The 22311-nt window shown below is 49.4% G+C and overlaps 8 non-coding genes across 8 annotated transcripts; all 8 read right to left on the reverse strand.

Annotated features, from left to right (window-relative positions):
* Positions 1-1574: 1574 nt before the first annotated feature.
* trnam-cau (transfer RNA methionine (anticodon CAU)) lies at positions 1575-1646 on the reverse strand. The gene has a single exon. It is a non-coding gene; the product is annotated as a tRNA-Met (tRNA).
* Positions 1647-4295: 2649 nt separating this feature from the next.
* Positions 4296-4367, reverse strand: trnam-cau (transfer RNA methionine (anticodon CAU)). Its single transcript has one exon. It is a non-coding gene; the product is annotated as a tRNA-Met (tRNA).
* A 2650-nt stretch (positions 4368-7017) lies between these two features.
* On the reverse strand, positions 7018-7089 carry trnam-cau (transfer RNA methionine (anticodon CAU)). Its single transcript has one exon. It is a non-coding gene; the product is annotated as a tRNA-Met (tRNA).
* Positions 7090-9738: 2649 nt separating this feature from the next.
* On the reverse strand, positions 9739-9810 carry trnam-cau (transfer RNA methionine (anticodon CAU)). The gene has a single exon. It is a non-coding gene; the product is annotated as a tRNA-Met (tRNA).
* Positions 9811-12459: 2649 nt separating this feature from the next.
* On the reverse strand, positions 12460-12531 carry trnam-cau (transfer RNA methionine (anticodon CAU)). The gene has a single exon. It is a non-coding gene; the product is annotated as a tRNA-Met (tRNA).
* A 2649-nt stretch (positions 12532-15180) lies between these two features.
* On the reverse strand, positions 15181-15252 carry trnam-cau (transfer RNA methionine (anticodon CAU)). The gene has a single exon. It is a non-coding gene; the product is annotated as a tRNA-Met (tRNA).
* Positions 15253-17901: 2649 nt separating this feature from the next.
* Positions 17902-17973, reverse strand: trnam-cau (transfer RNA methionine (anticodon CAU)). The gene has a single exon. It is a non-coding gene; the product is annotated as a tRNA-Met (tRNA).
* Positions 17974-20622: 2649 nt separating this feature from the next.
* Positions 20623-20694, reverse strand: trnam-cau (transfer RNA methionine (anticodon CAU)). Its single transcript has one exon. It is a non-coding gene; the product is annotated as a tRNA-Met (tRNA).
* Between the last annotated feature and the right edge of the window lie 1617 nt (positions 20695-22311).

A 22311-nucleotide genomic window follows, 5' to 3' on the forward strand; every position in this document is an offset into this window, starting at 1 on the left:
TCCCGAACAGCTGCTTCTCATCCAGTCTCCCTGCTGCTATTTCATTCCACCGCATTCTCTGCTCACAGTGTCGTTTCCCCAACGTAGCATGAAGCATAAACTGGGTGACTGCTTCGCAGAACATCCCGCTTCTGCCCGCAGAAACTAAAGGCCCTGACCTTGCGGTTGCCTGCCACTTTAACACATCACCCTGTTCCCTGGCCAACATCCCTGTCTCAGGCTTGCAGCAGTGTTCTAGCTCCAGATGAAGGAACAACATCTCATTTTCCACTTGGAGCCCTTCCAGCCCTCCGGTCTTCAATATCGAGTTCTATAACTATAGGGCCTGAACCCCCCCATGTCCTTGACCCCTACCACACGAAAGACTCCTGTTTATCACCTCGTCTGCTATGACACACGACGTATTGTTAGCCACTAACAGTCTCCATTAACAGTTATTCGCCCTCTCACGAGGATCGTTATTCACTCCTACGTCCTGCCTATTGTTCTTTCTCTGAGCTGGCGGCAAACACAGCAATGAACATTGGAGACTCTGAGCCAGCTGAAACTTGCTCAGTGTGAAGTACATTCCACATTGCTGCAAGAATTGCAAGCAGCAAAGCCTTTCCAGAACATCTGCTTGTCATTCTGTCCCCGGGGGGCTGATGTTTGTCTCTTCCCCAGGAACAGGAGTATCTCCACTGGCGGATAATTAAACCATTTTATTTCTACTTGCACGTTGTTCTGGGGGGAGGGGGGGTGGGGGAATGTAGGTTTGGGGGAGGGTAAGAGTCCATTCGCTCTTCTGCTCTCTCTCCCTCTTTGTCTCTCTCTCTCTCTCTGAAACTCTTGGGGTGAGAGGTGTCAGTTACATTAATGCGGGGAACATGAACAACTTTGATTGTGAACTTTCTCCAAAGGTCTGTTATCGGAGAGACAGAAAGATGCTGTGCTGGCAGGACAGAGAGAAATGAACACCGAGGACTCTTCGCCCAGGTAAATTCACATTGTTGTGCAGCCTGCTTGGTGTTCAGAAATCGTCTTCACGCAGCAATCTTACGGAAAGTCTATTGCAAAGTGGGCATCGCTTTCTTTGCTGCGATCGCGCAGCAGTTAACATCTGAGCCCCAAGTGTCCCAGATGAAGAGAATCCGCGTGAAACCTTCACTCACTGAGAGTCATCCCCACGGCCCTGAGCTGAGGGACTGCAGGCAGTCCAACACGGAAGGGACGGTTAAAAATGAACCATTTTTGCTCCCTGAGCAACACGTAGCATCATTGTCGCGCAGACAGAAGCCATTCAGCCCATGGATTCCACGGCGACTGTCTGTCACTTGTCTCTCTCTGAGGTTATTCACAATCGGTGGTATCCGTCCTAATAGTGGGGGACGATGTCTGAGTTTCAACTTTACCAGCTCATTAGCATCGAAGAGAACCGGTTTTGCGATTCAGTTCAGAGGAAACCGACCAAGAACAGAATATCACTGAGACCTCTAAAACCCATGCCGTTTGAATGGAGTGGATCGATATGAACATCGGCAAGTAGATGCAAAGGCAGCTTGCTGAAGAAAGCAGGTCAAGGTGACAGTGAACGATAGCAGAGGATGGTTTCGATCCATCGACCTCTGGGTTATGGGCCCAGCACGCTCCCGCTGCGCCACTCTGCTGCCGCTTGGAGACGCTCGTTGCGCAGAACACTTCAGGTTTTTGTCTGGCACGCGGCAGGCACCTTCGAGCCTGATGTCAAAGACCTCCACTGCTGTCGTGTGATATGCTGTTTCGCAGACGTATGGAGGCTGTGTAAATATAAACTTTTTTCTAAATTCCCACATTCTGTCGGTCGAACTGTGATTTCACACTGAATCACAACATGTGTCACAGCGCAGACGGAGGCTCTGCGGCCCACCTTCGCTCTGCTGGTTCTACGCTTAAGTAAACGTGTGACTCTAGTCGTTTCATTTCATTCTCTCGCCTTCTCAGCGGAAATCTGCACATCTGAACGTGACCACCGAATTCCCTTTTGGGTCCATTGAATCTTCCTCTTTGTCAATGTCAGACAGGGACTTACTGACCCTCACCACTCCCTGTACGAAAACGTTCTTCCTAATGTCACTTTTACTTCTTTTCCTCGTGACTCTAAAATTCTGCCGAATCGTTATGGATCCTTTCAGGCGTGGGAGCATTTTCACAACATTATTTCCTGTTTCTAGGTCCCTCATGACTTGGAAAAGTTCGGTTCTCCGAGGAGAGCTGTCCCAATTTTCCAATCTACCTTGATTGCTGACATTCCTCAAACACCGCACCACTCACGTCAACCTGTTGAGCACTATGGTAAAAACAATGACTGCAGATGCTGGAAACCAGATTCTGGATTAGTGGTGCTGGAAGAGCACAGCAGTTCAGGCAGCATCCAAGTAGCTTGTTGAACACGATCTCCAACCATTTCATTTCTCTGTTTTCTGCCTCATTCGTACTCCAGGCAGCCCACGCTGGTTTCACGAAGGTGCTTTTTGAGAAAGTCAATCAGGCAGTTTTGCACAAGTCAAGTTAAAAAAAAACACGGGCTCGTCCGGGATTTGAACCCGGGACCTCTCGCAAATCAGCGCAGGAACAGACCCTAAGCGAGAATCATACGCCTAGACCAACGAGCCAGAAAGCACGCACGCAGGTAATGCCCCAGACCTCTTGAGCGACCTGAGACATGCTCAGTATGAAATACATTTGAGCAAGCGGCAAAGACTTTCCCGAACAGCTGCTTCTCATCCAGTCTCCCTGCTGCTATTTCATTCCACCGCATTCTCTGCTCACAGTGTCGTTTCCCCAACGTAGCATGAAGCATAAACTGGGTGACTGCTTCGCAGAACATCCCGCTTCTGCCCGCAGAAACTAAAGGCCCTGACCTTGCGGTTGCCTGCCACTTTAACACATCACCCTGTTCCCTGGCCAACATCCCTGTCTCAGGCTTGCAGCAGTGTTCTAGCTCCAGATGAAGGAACAACATCTCATTTTCCACTTGGAGCCCTTCCAGCCCTCCGGTCTTCAATATCGAGTTCTATAACTATAGGGCCTGAACCCCCCCATGTCCTTGACCCCTACCACACGAAAGACTCCTGTTTATCACCTCGTCTGCTATGACACACGACGTATTGTTAGCCACTAACAGTCTCCATTAACAGTTATTCGCCCTCTCACGAGGATCGTTATTCACTCCTACGTCCTGCCTATTGTTCTTTCTCTGAGCTGGCGGCAAACACAGCAATGAACATTGGAGACTCTGAGCCAGCTGAAACTTGCTCAGTGTGAAGTACATTCCACATTGCTGCAAGAATTGCAAGCAGCAAAGCCTTTCCAGAACATCTGCTTGTCATTCTGTCCCCGGGGGGCTGATGTTTGTCTCTTCCCCAGGAACAGGAGTATCTCCACTGGCGGATAATTAAACCATTTTATTTCTACTTGCACGTTGTTCTGGGGGGAGGGGGGGTGGGGGAATGTAGGTTTGGGGGAGGGTAAGAGTCCATTCGCTCTTCTGCTCTCTCTCCCTCTTTGTCTCTCTCTCTCTCTCTGAAACTCTTGGGGTGAGAGGTGTCAGTTACATTAATGCGGGGAACATGAACAACTTTGATTGTGAACTTTCTCCAAAGGTCTGTTATCGGAGAGACAGAAAGATGCTGTGCTGGCAGGACAGAGAGAAATGAACACCGAGGACTCTTCGCCCAGGTAAATTCACATTGTTGTGCAGCCTGCTTGGTGTTCAGAAATCGTCTTCACGCAGCAATCTTACGGAAAGTCTATTACAAAGTGGGCATCGCTTTCTTTGCTGCGACCGCGCAGCAGTTAACATCTGAGCCCCAAGTGTCCCAGATGAAGAGAATCCGCGTGAAACCTTCACTCACTGAGAGTCATCCCCACGGCCCTGAGCTGAGGGACTGCAGGCAGTCCAACACGGAAGGGACGGTTAAAAATGAACCATTTTTGCTCCCTGAGCAACACGTAGCATCATTGTCGCGCAGACAGAAGCCATTCAGCCCATGGATTCCACGGCGACTGTCTGTCACTTGTCTCTCTCTGAGGTTATTCACAATCGGTGGTATCCGTCCTAATAGTGGGGGACGATGTCTGAGTTTCAACTTTACCAGCTCATTAGCATCGAAGAGAACCGGTTTTGCGATTCAGTTCAGAGGAAACCGACCAAGAACAGAATATCACTGAGACCTCTAAAACCCATGCCGTTTGAATGGAGTGGATCGATATGAACATCGGCAAGTAGATGCAAAGGCAGCTTGCTGAAGAAAGCAGATCAAGGTGACAGTGAACGATAGCAGAGGATGGTTTCGATCCATCGACCTCTGGGTTATGGGCCCAGCACGCTCCCGCTGCGCCACTCTGCTGCCGCTTGGAGACGCTCGTTGCGCGGAACACTTCAGGTTTTTGTCTGGCACGCGGCAGGCACCTTCGAGCCTGATGTCAAAGACCTCCACTGCTGTCGTGTGATATGCTGTTTCGCAGACGTATGGAGGCTGTGTAAATATAAACTTTTTTCTAAATTCCCACATTCTGTCGGTCGAACTGTGATTTCACACTGAATCACAACATGTGTCACAGCGCAGACGGAGGCTCTGCGGCCCACCTTCGCTCTGCTGGTTCTACGCTTAAGTAAACGTGTGACTCTAGTCGTTTCATTTCATTCTCTCGCCTTCTCAGCGGAAATCTGCACATCTGAACGTGACCACCGAATTCCCTTTTGGGTCCATTGAATCTTCCTCTTTGTCAATGTCAGACAGGGACTTACTGACCCTCACCACTCCCTGTACGAAAACGTTCTTCCTAATGTCACTTTTACTTCTTTTCCTCGTGACTCTAAAATTCTGCCGAATCGTTATGGATCCTTTCAGGCGTGGGAGCATTTTCACAACATTATTTCCTGTTTCTAGGTCCCTCATGACTTGGAAAAGTTCGGTTCTCCGAGGAGAGCTGTCCCAATTTTCCAATCTACCTTGATTGCTGACATTCCTCAAACACCGCACCACTCACGTCAACCTGTTGAGCACTATGGTAAAAACAATGACTGCAGATGCTGGAAACCAGATTCTGGATTAGTGGTGCTGGAAGAGCACAGCAGTTCAGGCAGCATCCAAGTAGCTTGTTGAACACGATCTCCAACCATTTCATTTCTCTGTTTTCTGCCTCATTCGTACTCCAGGCAGCCCACGCTGGTTTCACGAAGGTGCTTTTTGAGAAAGTCAATCAGGCAGTTTTGCACAAGTCAAGTTAAAAAAAAAACACGGGCTCGTCCGGGATTTGAACCCGGGACCTCTCGCAAATCAGCGCAGGAACAGACCCTAAGCGAGAATCATACGCCTAGACCAACGAGCCAGAAAGCACGCACGCAGGTAATGCCCCAGACCTCTTGAGCGACCTGAGACATGCTCAGTATGAAATACATTTGAGCAAGCGGCAAAGACTTTCCCGAACAGCTGCTTCTCATCCAGTCTCCCTGCTGCTATTTCATTCCACCGCATTCTCTGCTCACAGTGTCGTTTCCCCAACGTAGCATGAAGCATAAACTGGGTGACTGCTTCGCAGAACATCCCGCTTCTGCCCGCAGAAACTAAAGGCCCTGACCTTGCGGTTGCCTGCCACTTTAACACATCACCCTGTTCCCTGGCCAACATCCCTGTCTCAGGCTTGCAGCAGTGTTCTAGCTCCAGATGAAGGAACAACATCTCATTTTCCACTTGGAGCCCTTCCAGCCCTCCGGTCTCCAATATCGAGTTCTATAACTATAGGGCCTGAACCCCCCCATGTCCTTGACCCCTACCACACGAAAGACTCCTGTTTATCACCTCGTCTGCTATGACACACGACGTATTGTTAGCCACTAACAGTCTCCATTAACAGTTATTCGCCCTCTCACGAGGATCGTTATTCACTCCTACGTCCTGCCTATTGTTCTTTCTCTGAGCTGGCGGCAAACACAGCAATGAACATTGGAGACTCTGAGCCAGCTGAAACTTGCTCAGTGTGAAGTACATTCCACATTGCTGCAAGAATTGCAAGCAGCAAAGCCTTTCCAGAACATCTGCTTGTCATTCTGTCCCCGGGGGGCTGATGTTTGTCTCTTCCCCAGGAACAGGAGTATCTCCACTGGCGGATAATTAAACCATTTTATTTCTACTTGCACGTTGTTCTGGGGGGAGGGGGGGTGGGGGAATGTAGGTTTGGGGGAGGGTAAGAGTCCATTCGCTCTTCTGCTCTCTCTCCCTCTTTGTCTCTCTCTCTCTCTCTGAAACTCTTGGGGTGAGAGGTGTCAGTTACATTAATGCGGGGAACATGAACAACTTTGATTGTGAACTTTCTCCAAAGGTCTGTTATCGGAGAGACAGAAAGATGCTGTGCTGGCAGGACAGAGAGAAATGAACACCGAGGACTCTTCGCCCAGGTAAATTCACATTGTTGTGCAGCCTGCTTGGTGTTCAGAAATCGTCTTCACGCAGCAATCTTACGGAAAGTCTATTGCAAAGTGGGCATCGCTTTCTTTGCTGCGACCGCGCAGCAGTTAACATCTGAGCCCCAAGTGTCCCAGATGAAGAGAATCCGCGTGAAACCTTCACTCACTGAGAGTCATCCCCACGGCCCTGAGCTGAGGGACTGCAGGCAGTCCAACACGGAAGGGACGGTTAAAAATGAACCATTTTTGCTCCCTGAGCAACACGTAGCATCATTGTCGCGCAGACAGAAGCCATTCAGCCCATGGATTCCACGGCGACTGTCTGTCACTTGTCTCTCTCTGAGGTTATTCACAATCGGTGGTATCCGTCCTAATAGTGGGGGACGATGTCTGAGTTTCAACTTTACCAGCTCATTAGCATCGAAGAGAACCGGTTTTGCGATTCAGTTCAGAGGAAACCGACCAAGAACAGAATATCACTGAGACCTCTAAAACCCATGCCGTTTGAATGGAGTGGATCGATATGAACATCGGCAAGTAGATGCAAAGGCAGCTTGCTGAAGAAAGCAGGTCAAGGTGACAGTGAACGATAGCAGAGGATGGTTTCGATCCATCGACCTCTGGGTTATGGGCCCAGCACGCTCCCGCTGCGCCACTCTGCTGCCGCTTGGAGACGCTCGTTGCGCAGAACACTTCAGGTTTTTGTCTGGCACGCGGCAGGCACCTTCGAGCCTGATGTCAAAGACCTCCACTGCTGTCGTGTGATATGCTGTTTCGCAGACGTATGGAGGCTGTGTAAATATAAACTTTTTTCTAAATTCCCACATTCTGTCGGTCGAACTGTGATTTCACACTGAATCACAACATGTGTCACAGCGCAGACGGAGGCTCTGCGGCCCACCTTCGCTCTGCTGGTTCTACGCTTAAGTAAACGTGTGACTCTAGTCGTTTCATTTCATTCTCTCGCCTTCTCAGCGGAAATCTGCACATCTGAACGTGACCACCGAATTCCCTTTTGGGTCCATTGAATCTTCCTCTTTGTCAATGTCAGACAGGGACTTACTGACCCTCACCACTCCCTGTACGAAAACGTTCTTCCTAATGTCACTTTTACTTCTTTTCCTCGTGACTCTAAAATTCTGCCGAATCGTTATGGATCCTTTCAGGCGTGGGAGCATTTTCACAACATTATTTCCTGTTTCTAGGTCCCTCATGACTTGGAAAAGTTCGGTTCTCCGAGGAGAGCTGTCCCAATTTTCCAATCTACCTTGATTGCTGACATTCCTCAAACACCGCACCACTCACGTCAACCTGTTGAGCACTATGGTAAAAACAATGACTGCAGATGCTGGAAACCAGATTCTGGATTAGTGGTGCTGGAAGAGCACAGCAGTTCAGGCAGCATCCAAGTAGCTTGTTGAACACGATCTCCAACCATTTCATTTCTCTGTTTTCTGCCTCATTCGTACTCCAAGCAGCCCACGCTGGTTTCACGAAGGTGCTTTTTGAGAAAGTCAATCAGGCAGTTTTGCACAAGTCAAGTTAAAAAAAAACACGGGCTCGTCCGGGATTTGAACCCGGGACCTCTCGCAAATCAGCGCAGTAACAGACCCTAAGCGAGAATCATACGCCTAGACCAACGAGCCAGAAAGCACGCACGCAGGTAATGCCCCAGACCTCTTGAGCGACCTGAGACATGCTCAGTATGAAATACATTTGAGCAAGCGGCAAAGACTTTCCCGAACAGCTGCTTCTCATCCAGTCTCCCTGCTGCTATTTCATTCCACCGCATTCTCTGCTCACAGTGTCGTTTCCCCAACGTAGCATGAAGCATAAACTGGGTGACTGCTTCGCAGAACATCCCGCTTCTGCCCGCAGAAACTAAAGGCCCTGACCTTGCGGTTGCCTGCCACTTTAACACATCACCCTGTTCCCTGGCCAACATCCCTGTCTCAGGCTTGCAGCAGTGTTCTAGCTCCAGATGAAGGAACAACATCTCATTTTCCACTTGGAGCCCTTCCAGCCCTCCGGTCTTCAATATCGAGTTCTATAACTATAGGGCCTGAACCCCCCCATGTCCTTGACCCCTACCACACGAAAGACTCCTGTTTATCACCTCGTCTGCTATGACACACGACGTATTGTTAGCCACTAACAGTCTCCATTAACAGTTATTCGCCCTCTCACGAGGATCGTTATTCACTCCTACGTCCTGCCTATTGTTCTTTCTCTGAGCTGGCGGCAAACACAGCAATGAACATTGGAGACTCTGAGCCAGCTGAAACTTGCTCAGTGTGAAGTACATTCCACATTGCTGCAAGAATTGCAAGCAGCAAAGCCTTTCCAGAACATCTGCTTGTCATTCTGTCCCCGGGGGGCTGATGTTTGTCTCTTCCCCAGGAACAGGAGTATCTCCACTGGCGGATAATTAAACCATTTTATTTCTACTTGCACGTTGTTCTGGGGGGAGGGGGGGTGGGGGAATGTAGGTTTGGGGGAGGGTAAGAGTCCATTCGCTCTTCTGCTCTCTCTCCCTCTTTGTCTCTCTCTCTCTCTCTGAAACTCTTGGGGTGAGAGGTGTCAGTTACATTAATGCGGGGAACATGAACAACTTTGATTGTGAACTTTCTCCAAAGGTCTGTTATCGGAGAGACAGAAAGATGCTGTGCTGGCAGGACAGAGAGAAATGAACACCGAGGACTCTTCGCCCAGGTAAATTCACATTGTTGTGCAGCCTGCTTGGTGTTCAGAAATCGTCTTCACGCAGCAATCTTACGGAAAGTCTATTACAAAGTGGGCATCGCTTTCTTTGCTGCGACCGCGCAGCAGTTAACATCTGAGCCCCAAGTGTCCCAGATGAAGAGAATCCGCGTGAAACCTTCACTCACTGAGAGTCATCCCCACGGCCCTGAGCTGAGGGACTGCAGGCAGTCCAACACGGAAGGGACGGTTAAAAATGAACCATTTTTGCTCCCTGAGCAACACGTAGCATCATTGTCGCGCAGACAGAAGCCATTCAGCCCATGGATTCCACGGCGACTGTCTGTCACTTGTCTCTCTCTGAGGTTATTCACAATCGGTGGTATCCGTCCTAATAGTGGGGGACGATGTCTGAGTTTCAACTTTACCAGCTCATTAGCATCGAAGAGAACCGGTTTTGCGATTCAGTTCAGAGGAAACCGACCAAGAACAGAATATCACTGAGACCTCTAAAACCCATGCCGTTTGAATGGAGTGGATCGATATGAGCATCGGCAAGTAGATGCAAAGGCAGCTTGCTGAAGAAAGCAGATCAAGGTGACAGTGAACGATAGCAGAGGATGGTTTCGATCCATCGACCTCTGGGTTATGGGCCCAGCACGCTCCCGCTGCGCCACTCTGCTGCCGCTTGGAGACGCTCGTTGCGCAGAACACTTCAGGTTTTTGTCTGGCACGCGGCAGGCACCTTCGAGCCTGATGTCAAAGACCTCCACTGCTGTCGTGTGATATGCTGTTTCGCAGACGTATGGAGGCTGTGTAAATATAAACTTTTTTCTAAATTCCCACATTCTGTCGGTCGAACTGTGATTTCACACTGAATCACAACATGTGTCACAGCGCAGACGGAGGCTCTGCGGCCCACCTTCGCTCTGCTGGTTCTACGCTTAAGTAAACGTGTGACTCTAGTCGTTTCATTTCATTCTCTCGCCTTCTCAGCGGAAATCTGCACATCTGAACGTGACCACCGAATTCCCTTTTGGGTCCATTGAATCTTCCTCTTTGTCAATGTCAGACAGGGACTTACTGACCCTCACCACTCCCTGTACGAAAACGTTCTTCCTAATGTCACTTTTACTTCTTTTCCTCGTGACTCTAAAATTCTGCCGAATCGTTATGGATCCTTTCAGGCGTGGGAGCATTTTCACAACATTATTTCCTGTTTCTAGGTCCCTCATGACTTGGAAAAGTTCGGTTCTCCGAGGAGAGCTGTCCCAATTTTCCAATCTACCTTGATTGCTGACATTCCTCAAACACCGCACCACTCACGTCAACCTGTTGAGCACTATGGTAAAAACAATGACTGCAGATGCTGGAAACCAGATTCTGGATTAGTGGTGCTGGAAGAGCACAGCAGTTCAGGCAGCATCCAAGTAGCTTGTTGAACACGATCTCCAACCATTTCATTTCTCTGTTTTCTGCCTCATTCGTACTCCAGGCAGCCCACGCTGGTTTCACGAAGGTGCTTTTTGAGAAAGTCAATCAGGCAGTTTTGCACAAGTCAAGTTAAAAAAAAACACGGGCTCGTCCGGGATTTGAACCCGGGACCTCTCGCAAATCAGCGCAGGAACAGACCCTAAGCGAGAATCATACGCCTAGACCAACGAGCCAGAAAGCACGCACGCAGGTAATGCCCCAGACCTCTTGAGCGACCTGAGACATGCTCAGTATGAAATACATTTGAGCAAGCGGCAAAGACTTTCCCGAACAGCTGCTTCTCATCCAGTCTCCCTGCTGCTATTTCATTCCACCGCATTCTCTGCTCACAGTGTCGTTTCCCCAACGTAGCATGAAGCATAAACTGGGTGACTGCTTCGCAGAACATCCCGCTTCTGCCCGCAGAAACTAAAGGCCCTGACCTTGCGGTTGCCTGCCACTTTAACACATCACCCTGTTCCCTGGCCAACATCCCTGTCTCAGGCTTGCAGCAGTGTTCTAGCTCCAGATGAAGGAACAACATCTCATTTTCCACTTGGAGCCCTTCCAGCCCTCCGGTCTTCAATATCGAGTTCTATAACTATAGGGCCTGAACCCCCCCATGTCCTTGACCCCTACCACACAAAAGACTCCTGTTTATCACCTCGTCTGCTATGACACACGACGTATTGTTAGCCACTAACAGTCTCCATTAACAGTTATTCGCCCTCTCACGAGGATCGTTATTCACTCCTACGTCCTGCCTATTGTTCTTTCTCTGAGCTGGCGGCAAACACAGCAATGAACATTGGAGACTCTGAGCCAGCTGAAACTTGCTCAGTGTGAAGTACATTCCACATTGCTGCAAGAATTGCAAGCAGCAAAGCCTTTCCAGAACATCTGCTTGTCATTCTGTCCCCGGGGGGCTGATGTTTGTCTCTTCCCCAGGAACAGGAGTATCTCCACTGGCGGATAATTAAACCATTTTATTTCTACTTGCACGTTGTTCTGGGGGGAGGGGGGGTGGGGGAATGTCGGTTTGGGGGAGGGTAAGAGTCCATTCGCTCTTCTGCTCTCTCTCCCTCTTTCTCTCTCTCTCTCTCTCTGAAACTCTTGGGGTGAGAGGTGTCAGTTACATTAATGCGGGGAACATGAACAACTTTGATTGTGAACTTTCTCCAAAGGTCTGTTATCGGAGAGACAGAAAGATGCTGTGCTGGCAGGACAGAGAGAAATGAACACCGAGGACTCTTCGCCCAGGTAAATTCACATTGTTGTGCAGCCTGCTTGGTGTTCAGAAATCGTCTTCACGCAGCAATCTTACGGAAAGTCTATTGCAAAGTGGGCATCGCTTTCTTTGCTGCGACCGCGCAGCAGTTAACATCTGAGCCCCAAGTGTCCCAGATGAAGAGAATCCGCGTGAAACCTTCACTCACTGAGAGTCATCCCCACGGCCCTGAGCTGAGGGACTGCAGGCAGTCCAACACGGAAGGGACGGTTAAAAATGAACCATTTTTGCTCCCTGAGCAACACGTAGCATCATTGTCGCGCAGACAGAAGCCATTCAGCCCATGGATTCCACGGCGACTGTCTGTCACTTGTCTCTCTCTGAGGTTATTCACAATCGGTGGTATCCGTCCTAATAGTGGGGGACGATGTCTGAGTTTCAACTTTACCAGCTCATTAGCATCGAAGAGAACCGGTTTGGGGATTCAGTTCAGAGGAAACCGACCAAGAACAGAATATCACTGAGACCTCTAAAACCCATGCCGTTTGAATGGAGTGGATCGATATGAACATCGGCAAGTAGATGCAAAGGCAGCTTGCTGAAGAAAGCAGATCAAGGTGACAGTGAACGATAGCAGAGGATGGTTTCGATCCATCGACCTCTGGGTTATGGGCCCAGCACGCTCCCGCTGCGCCACTCTGCTGCCGCTTGGAGACGCTCGTTGCGCAGAACACTTCAGGTTTTTGTCTGGCACGCGGCAGGCACCTTCGAGCCTGATGTCAAAGACCTCCACTGCTGTCGTGTGATATGCTGTTTCGCAGACGTATGGAGGCTGTGTAAATATAAACTTTTTTCTAAATTCCCACATTCTGTCGGTCGAACTGTGATTTCACACTGAATCACAACATGTGTCACAGCGCAGACGGAGGCTCTGCGGCCCACCTTCGCTCTGCTGGTTCTACGCTTAAGTAAACGTGTGACTCTAGTCGTTTCATTTCATTCTCTCGCCTTCTCAGCGGAAATCTGCACATCTGAACGTGACCACCGAATTCCCTTTTGGGTCCATTGAATCTTCCTCTTTGTCAATGTCAGACAGGGACTTACTGACCCTCACCACTCCCTGTACGAAAACGTTCTTCCTAATGTCACTTTTACTTCTTTTGCTCGTGACTCTAAAATTCTGCCGAATCGTTATGGATCCTTTCAGGCGTGGGAGCATTTTCACAACATTATTTCCTGTTTCTAGGTCCCTCATGACTTGGAAAAGTTCGGTTCTCCGAGGAGAGCTGTCCCAATTTTCCAATCTACCTTGATTGCTGACATTCCTCAAACACCGCACCACTCACGTCAACCTGTTGAGCACTATGGTAAAAACAATGACTGCAGATGCTGGAAACCAGATTCTGGATTAGTGGTGCTGGAAGAGCACAGCAGTTCAGGCAGCATCCAAGTAGCTTGTTGAACACGATCTCCAACCATTTCATTTCACTGTTTTCTGCCTCATTCGTACTCCAGGCAGCCCACGCTGGTTTCACGAAGGTGCTTTTTGAGAAAGTCAATCAGGCAGTTTTGCACAAGTCAAGTTAAAAAAAAACACGGGCTCGTCCGGGATTTGAACCCGGGACCTCTCGCAAATCAGCGCAGTAACAGACCCTAAGCGAGAATCATACGCCTAGACCAACGAGCCAGAAAGCACGCACGCAGGTAATGCCCCAGACCTCTTGAGCGACCTGAGACATGCTCAGTATGAAATACATTTGAGCAAGCGGCAAAGACTTTCCCGAACAGCTGCTTCTCATCCAGTCTCCCTGCTGCTATTTCATTCCACCGCATTCTCTGCTCACAGTGTCGTTTCCCCAACGTAGCATGAAGCATAAACTGGGTGACTGCTTCGCAGAACATCCCGCTTCTGCCCGCAGAAACTAAAGGCCCTGACCTTGCGGTTGCCTGCCACTTTAACACATCACCCTGTTCCCTGGCCAACATCCCTGTCTCAGGCTTGCAGCAGTGTTCTAGCTCCAGATGAAGGAACAACATCTCATTTTCCACTTGGAGCCCTTCCAGCCCTCCGGTCTTCAATATCGAGTTCTATAACTATAGGGCCTGAACCCCCCCATGTCCTTGACCCCTACCACACGAAAGACTCCTGTTTATCACCTCGTCTGCTATGACACAAGACGTATTGTTAGCCACTAACAGTCTCCATTAACAGTTATTCGCCCTCTCACGAGGATCGTTATTCACTCCTACGTCCTGCCTATTGTTCTTTCTCTGAGCTGGCGGCAAACACAGCAATGAACATTGGAGACTCTGAGCCAGCTGAAACTTGCTCAGTGTGAAGTACATTCCACATTGCTGCAAGAATTGCAAGCAGCAAAGCCTTTCCAGAACATCTGCTTGTCATTCTGTCCCCGGGGGGCTGATGTTTGTCTCTTCCCCAGGAACAGGAGTATCTCCACTGGCGGATAATTAAACCATTTTATTTCTACTTGCACGTTGTTCTGGGGGGAGGGGGGGTGGGGGAATGTAGGTTTGGGGGAGGGTAAGAGTCCATTCGCTCTTCTGCTCTCTCTCCCTCTTTCTCTCTCTCTCTCTCTCTGAAACTCTTGGGGTGAGAGGTGTCAGTTACATTAATGCGGGGAACATGAACAACTTTGATTGTGAACTTTCTCCAAAGGTCTGTTATCGGAGAGACAGAAAGATGCTGTGCTGGCAGGACAGAGAGAAATGAACACCGAGGACTCTTCGCCCAGGTAAATTCACATTGTTGTGCAGCCTGCTTGGTGTTCAGAAATCGTCTTCACGCAGCAATCTTACGGAAAGTCTATTGCAAAGTGGGCATCGCTTTCTTTGCTGCGACCGCGCAGCAGTTAACATCTGAGCCCCAAGTGTCCCAGATGAAGAGAATCCGCGTGAAACCTTCACTCACTGAGAGTCATCCCCACGGCCCTGAGCTGAGGGACTGCAGGCAGTCCAACACGGAAGGGACGGTTAAAAATGAACCATTTTTGCTCCCTGAGCAACACGTAGCATCATTGTCGCGCAGACAGAAGCCATTCAGCCCATGGATTCCACGGCGACTGTCTGTCACTTGTCTCTCTCTGAGGTTATTCACAATCGGTGGTATCCGTCCTAATAGTGGGGGACGATGTCTGAGTTTCAACTTTACCAGCTCATTAGCATCGAAGAGAACCGGTTTTGCGATTCAGTTCAGAGGAAACCGACCAAGAACAGAATATCACTGAGACCTCTAAAACCCATGCCGTTTGAATGGAGTGGATCGATATGAACATCGGCAAGTAGATGCAAAGGCAGCTTGCTGAAGAAAGCAGATCAAGGTGACAGTGAACGATAGCAGAGGATGGTTTCGATCCATCGACCTCTGGGTTATGGGCCCAGCACGCTCCCGCTGCGCCACTCTGCTGCCGCTTGGAGACGCTCGTTGCGCAGAACACTTCAGGTTTTTGTCTGGCACGCGGCAGGCACCTTCGAGCCTGATGTCAAAGACCTCCACTGCTGTCGTGTGATATGCTGTTTCGCAGACGTATGGAGGCTGTGTAAATATAAACTTTTTTCTAAATTCCCACATTCTGTCGGTCGAACTGTGATTTCACACTGAATCACAACATGTGTCACAGCGCAGACGGAGGCTCTGCGGCCCACCTTCGCTCTGCTGGTTCTACGCTTAAGTAAACGTGTGACTCTAGTCGTTTCATTTCATTCTCTCGCCTTCTCAGCGGAAATCTGCACATCTGAACGTGACCACCGAATTCCCTTTTGGGTCCATTGAATCTTCCTCTTTGTCAATGTCAGACAGGGACTTACTGACCCTCACCACTCCCTGTACGAAAACGTTCTTCCTAATGTCACTTTTACTTCTTTTCCTCGTGACTCTAAAATTCTGCCGAATCGTTATGGATCCTTTCAGGCGTGGGAGCATTTTCACAACATTATTTCCTGTTTCTAGGTCCCTCATGACTTGGAAAAGTTCGGTTCTCCGAGGAGAGCTGTCCCAATTTTCCAATCTACCTTGATTGCTGACATTCCTCAAACACCGCACCACTCACGTCAACCTGTTGAGCACTATGGTAAAAACAATGACTGCAGATGCTGGAAACCAGATTCTGGATTAGTGGTGCTGGAAGAGCACAGCAGTTCAGGCAGCATCCAAGTAGCTTGTTGAACACGATCTCCAACCATTTCATTTCTCTGTTTTCTGCCTCATTCGTACTCCAAGCAGCCCACGCTGGTTTCACGAAGGTGCTTTTTGAGAAAGTCAATCAGGCAGTTTTGCACAAGTCAAGTTAAAAAAAAACACGGGCTCGTCCGGGATTTGAACCCGGGACCTCTCGCAAATCAGCGCAGTAACAGACCCTAAGCGAGAATCATACGCCTAGACCAACGAGCCAGAAAGCACGCACGCAGGTAATGCCCCAGACCTCTTGAGCGACCTGAGACATGCTCAGTATGAAATACATTTGAGCAAGCGGCAAAGACTTTCCCGAACAGCTGCTTCTCATCCAGTCTCCCTGCTGCTATTTCATTCCACCGCATTCTCTGCTCACAGTGTCGTTTCCCCAACGTAGCATGAAGCATAAACTGGGTGACTGCTTCGCAGAACATCCCGCTTCTGCCCGCAGAAACTAAAGGCCCTGACCTTGCGGTTGCCTGCCACTTTAACACATCACCCTGTTCCCTGGCCAACATCCCTGTCTCAGGCTTGCAGCAGTGTTCTAGCTCCAGATGAAGGAACAACATCTCATTTTCCACTTGGAGCCCTTCCAGCCCTCCGGTCTTCAATATCGAGTTCTATAACTATAGGGCCTGAACCCCCCCATGTCCTTGACCCCTACCACACAAAAGACTCCTGTTTATCACCTCGTCTGCTATGACACACGACGTATTGTTAGCCACTAACAGTCTCCATTAACAGTTATTCGCCCTCTCACGAGGATCGTTATTCACTCCTACGTCCTGCCTATTGTTCTTTCTCTGAGCTGGCGGCAAACACAGCAATGAACATTGGAGACTCTGAGCCAGCTGAAACTTGCTCAGTGTGAAGTACATTCCACATTGCTGCAAGAATTGCAAGCAGCAAAGCCTTTCCAGAACATCTGCTTGTCATTCTGTCCCCGGGGGGCTGATGTTTGTCTCTTCCCCAGGAACAGGAGTATCTCCACTGGCGGATAATTAAACCATTTTATTTCTACTTGCACGTTGTTCTGGGGGGAGGGGGGGTGGGGGAATGTAGGTTTGGGGGAGGGTAAGAGTCCATTCGCTCTTCTGCTCTCTCTCCCTCTTTGTCTCTCTCTCTCTCTCTGAAACTCTTGGGGTGAGAGGTGTCAGTTACATTAATGCGGGGAACATGAACAACTTTGATTGTGAACTTTCTCCAAAGGTCTGTTATCGGAGAGACAGAAAGATGCTGTGCTGGCAGGACAGAGAGAAATGAACACCGAGGACTCTTCGCCCAGGTAAATTCACATTGTTGTGCAGCCTGCTTGGTGTTCAGAAATCGTCTTCACGCAGCAATCTTACGGAAAGTCTATTGCAAAGTGGGCATCGCTTTCTTTGCTGCGACCGCGCAGCAGTTAACATCTGAGCCCCAAGTGTCCCAGATGAAGAGAATCCGCGTGAAACCTTCACTCACTGAGAGTCATCCCCACGGCCCTGAGCTGAGGGACTGCAGGCAGTCCAACACGGAAGGGGCGGTTAAAAATGAACCATTTTTGCTCCCTGAGCAACACGTAGCATCATTGTCGCGCAGACAGAAGCCATTCAGCCCATGGATTCCACGGCGACTGTCTGTCACTTGTCTCTCTCTGAGGTTATTCACAATCGGTGGTATCCGTCCTAATAGTGGGGGACGATGTCTGAGTTTCAACTTTACCAGCTCATTAGCATCGAAGAGAACCGGTTTTGCGATTCAGTTCAGAGGAAACCGACCAAGAACAGAATATCACTGAGACCTCTAAAAGCCATGCCGTTTGAATGGAGTGGATCGATATGAACATCGACAAGTAGATGCAAAGGCAGCTTGCTAAAGAAAGCAGGTCAAGGTGACAGTGAACGATAGCAGAGGATGGTTTCGATCCATCGACCTCTGGGTTATGGGCCCAGCACGCTCCCGCTGCGCCACTCTGCTGCCGCTTGGAGACGCTCGTTGCGCAGAACACTTCAGGTTTTTGTCTGGCACGCGGCAGGCACCTTCGAGCCTGATGTCAAAGACCTCCACTGCTGTCGTGTGATATGCTGTTTCGCAGACGTATGGAGGCTGTGTAAATATAAACTTTTTTCTAAATTCCCACATTCTGTCGGTCGAACTGTGATTTCACACTGAATCACAACATGTGTCACAGCGCAGACGGAGGCTCTGCGGCCCACCTTCGCTCTGCTGGTTCTACGCTTAAGTAAACGTGTGACTCTAGTCGTTTCATTTCATTCTCTCGCCTTCTCAGCGGAAATCTGCACATCTGAACGTGACCACCGAATTCCCTTTTGGGTCCATTGAATCTTCCTCTTTGTCAATGTCAGACAGGGACTTACTGACCCTCACCACTCCCTGTACGAAAACGTTCTTCCTAATGTCACTTTTACTTCTTTTCCTCGTGACTCTAAAATTCTGCCGAATCGTTATGGATCCTTTCAGGCGTGGGAGCATTTTCACAACATTATTTCCTGTTTCTAGGTCCCTCATGACTTGGAAAAGTTCGGTTCTCCGAGGAGAGCTGTCCCAATTTTCCAATCTACCTTGATTGCTGACATTCCTCAAACACCGCACCACTCACGTCAACCTGTTGAGCACTATGGTAAAAACAATGACTGCAGATGCTGGAAACCAGATTCTGGATTAGTGGTGCTGGAAGAGCACAGCAGTTCAGGCAGCATCCAAGTAGCTTGTTGAACACGATCTCCAACCATTTCATTTCTCTGTTTTCTGCCTCATTCGTACTCCAGGCAGCCCACGCTGGTTTCACGAAGGTGCTTTTTGAGAAAGTCAATCAGGCAGTTTTGCACAAGTCAAGTTAAAAAAAAACACGGGCTCGTCCGGGATTTGAACCCGGGACCTCTCGCAAATCAGCGCAGGAACAGACCCTAAGCGAGAATCATACGCCTAGACCAACGAGCCAGAAAGCACGCACGCAGGTAATGCCCCAGACCTCTTGAGCGACCTGAGACATGCTCAGTATGAAATACATTTGAGCAAGCGGCAAAGACTTTCCCGAACAGCTGCTTCTCATCCAGTCTCCCTGCTGCTATTTCATTCCACCGCATTCTCTGCTCACAGTGTCGTTTCCCCAACGTAGCATGAAGCATAAACTGGGTGACTGCTTCGCAGAACATCCCGCTTCTGCCCGCAGAAACTAAAGGCCCTGACCTTGCGGTTGCCTGCCACTTTAACACATCACCCTGTTCCCTGGCCAACATCCCTGTCTCAGGCTTGCAGTAGTGTTCCAGCTCCAGATGAAGGAACAACATCTCATTTTCCACTTGGAGCCCTTCCAGCCCTCCGGTCTTCAATATCGAGTTCTATAACTATAGGGCCTGAACCCCCCCATGTCCTTGACCCCTACCACACGAAAGACTCCTGTTTATCACCTCGTCTGCTATGACACACGACGTATTGTTAGCCACTAACAGTCTCCATTAACAGTTATTCGCCCTCTCACGAGGATCGTTATTCACTCCTACGTCCTGCCTATTGTTCTTTCTCTGAGCTGGCGGCAAACACAGCAATGAACATTGGAGACTCTGAGCCAGCTGAAACTTGCTCAGTGTGAAGTACATTCCACATTGCTGCAAGAATTGCAAGCAGCAAAGCCTTTCCAGAACATCTGCTTGTCATTCTGTCCCCGGGGGGCTGATGTTTGTCTCTTCCCCAGGAACAGGAGTATCTCCACTGGCGGATAATTAAACCATTTTATTTCTACTTGCACGTTGTTCTGGGGGGAGGGGGGGTGGGGGAATGTAGGTTTGGGGGAGGGTAAGAGTCCATTCGCTCTTCTGCTCTCTCTCCCTCTTTCTCTCTCTCTCTCTCTCTGAAACTCTTGGGGTGAGAGGTGTCAGTTACATTAATGCGGGGAACATGAACAACTTTGATTGTGAACTTTCTCCAAAGGTCTGTTATCGGAGAGACAGAAAGATGCTGTGCTGGCAGGACAGAGAGAAATGAACACCGAGGACTCTTCGCCCAGGTAAATTCACATTGTTGTGCAGCCTGCTTGGTGTTCAGAAATCGTCTTCACGCAGCAATCTTACGGAAAGTCTATTGCAAAGTGGGCATCGCTTTCTTTGCTGCGACCGCGCAGCAGTTAACATCTGAGCCCCAAGTGTCCCAGATGAAGAGAATCCGCGTGAAACCTTCACTCACTGAGAGTCATCCCCACGGCCCTGAGCTGAGGGACTGCAGGCAGTCCAACACGGAAGGGACGGTTAAAAATGAACCATTTTTGCTCCCTGAGCAACACGTAGCATCATTGTCGCGCAGACAGAAGCCATTCAGCCCATGGATTCCACGGCGACTGTCTGTCACTTGTCTCTCTCTGAGGTTATTCACAATCGGTGGTATCCGTCCTAATAGTGGGGGACGATGTCTGAGTTTCAACTTTACCAGCTCATTAGCATCGAAGAGAACCGGTTTGGGGATTCAGTTCAGAGGAAACCGACCAAGAACAGAATATCACTGAGACCTCTAAAACCCATGCCGTTTGAATGGAGTGGATCGATATGAACATCGGCAAGTAGATGCAAAGGCAGCTTGCTGAAGAAAGCAGATCAAGGTGACAGTGAACGATAGCAGAGGATGGTTTCGATCCATCGACCTCTGGGTTATGGGCCCAGCACGCTCCCGCTGCGCCACTCTGCTGCCGCTTGGAGACGCTCGTTGCGCAGAACACTTCAGGTTTTTGTCTGGCACGCGGCAGGCACCTTCGAGCCTGATGTCAAAGACCTCCACTGCTGTCGTGTGATATGCTGTTTCGCAGACGTATGGAGGCTGTGTAAATATAAACTTTTTTCTAAATTCCCACATTCTGTCGGTCGAACTGTGATTTCACACTGAATCACAACATGTGTCACAGCGCAGACGGAGGCTCTGCGGCCCACCTTCGCTCTGCTGGTTCTACGCTTAAGTAAACGTGTGACTCTAGTCGTTTCATTTCATTCTCTCGCCTTCTCAGCGGAAATCTGCACATCTGAACGTGACCACCGAATTCCCTTTTGGGTCCATTGAATCTTCCTCTTTGTCAATGTCAGACAGGGACTTACTGACCCTCACCACTCCCTGTACGAAAACGTTCTTCCTAATGTCACTTTTACTTCTTTTGCTCGTGACTCTAAAATTCTGCCGAATCGTTATGGATCCTTTCAGGCGTGGGAGCATTTTCACAACATTATTTCCTGTTTCTAGGTCCCTCATGACTTGGAAAAGTTCGGTTCTCCGAGGAGAGCTGTCCCAATTTTCCAATCTACCTTGATTGCTGACATTCCTCAAACACCGCACCACTCACGTCAACCTGTTGAGCACTATGGTAAAAACAATGACTGCAGATGCTGGAAACCAGATTCTGGATTAGTGGTGCTGGAAGAGCACAGCAGTTCAGGCAGCATCCAAGTAGCTTGTTGAACACGATCTCCAACCATTTCATTTCTCTGTTTTCTGCCTCATTCGTACTCCAGGCAGCCCACGCTGGTTTCACGAAGGTGCTTTTTGAGAAAGTCAATCAGGCAGTTTTGCACAAGTCAAGTTAAAAAAAAACACGGGCTCGTCCGGGATTTGAACCCGGGACCTCTCGCAAATCAGCGCAGTAACAGACCCTAAGCGAGAATCATACGCCTAGACCAACGAGCCAGAAAGCACGCACGCAGGTAATGCCCCAGACCTCTTGAGCGACCTGAGACATGCTCAGTATGAAATACATTTGAGCAAGCGGCAAAGACTTTCCCGAACAGCTGCTTCTCATCCAGTCTCCCTGCTGCTATTTCATTCCACCGCATTCTCTGCTCACAGTGTCGTTTCCCCAACGTAGCATGAAGCATAAACTGGGTGACTGCTTCGCAGAACATCCCGCTTCTGCCCGCAGAAACTAAAGGCCCTGACCTTGCGGTTGCCTGCCACTTTAACACATCACCCTGTTCCCTGGCCAACATCCCTGTCTCAGGCTTGCAGCAGTGTTCTAGCTCCAGATGAAGGAACAACATCTCATTTTCCACTTGGAGCCCTTCCAGCCCTCCGGTCTTCAATATCGAGTTCTATAACTATAGGGCCTGAACCCCCCCATGTCCTTGACCCCTACCACACGAAAGACTCCTGTTTATCACCTCGTCTGCTATGACACAAGACGTATTGTTAGCCACTAACAGTCTCCATTAACAGTTATTCGCCCTCTCACGAGGATCGTTATTCACTCCTACGTCCTGCCTATTGTTCTTTCTCTGAGCTGGCGGCAAACACAGCAATGAACATTGGAGACTCTGAGCCAGC

This window comes from Chiloscyllium punctatum, chromosome 36, assembly GCF_047496795.1.
Source record: "Chiloscyllium punctatum isolate Juve2018m chromosome 36, sChiPun1.3, whole genome shotgun sequence".
NCBI classification, from domain to species: domain Eukaryota; kingdom Metazoa; phylum Chordata; class Chondrichthyes; order Orectolobiformes; family Hemiscylliidae; genus Chiloscyllium; species Chiloscyllium punctatum.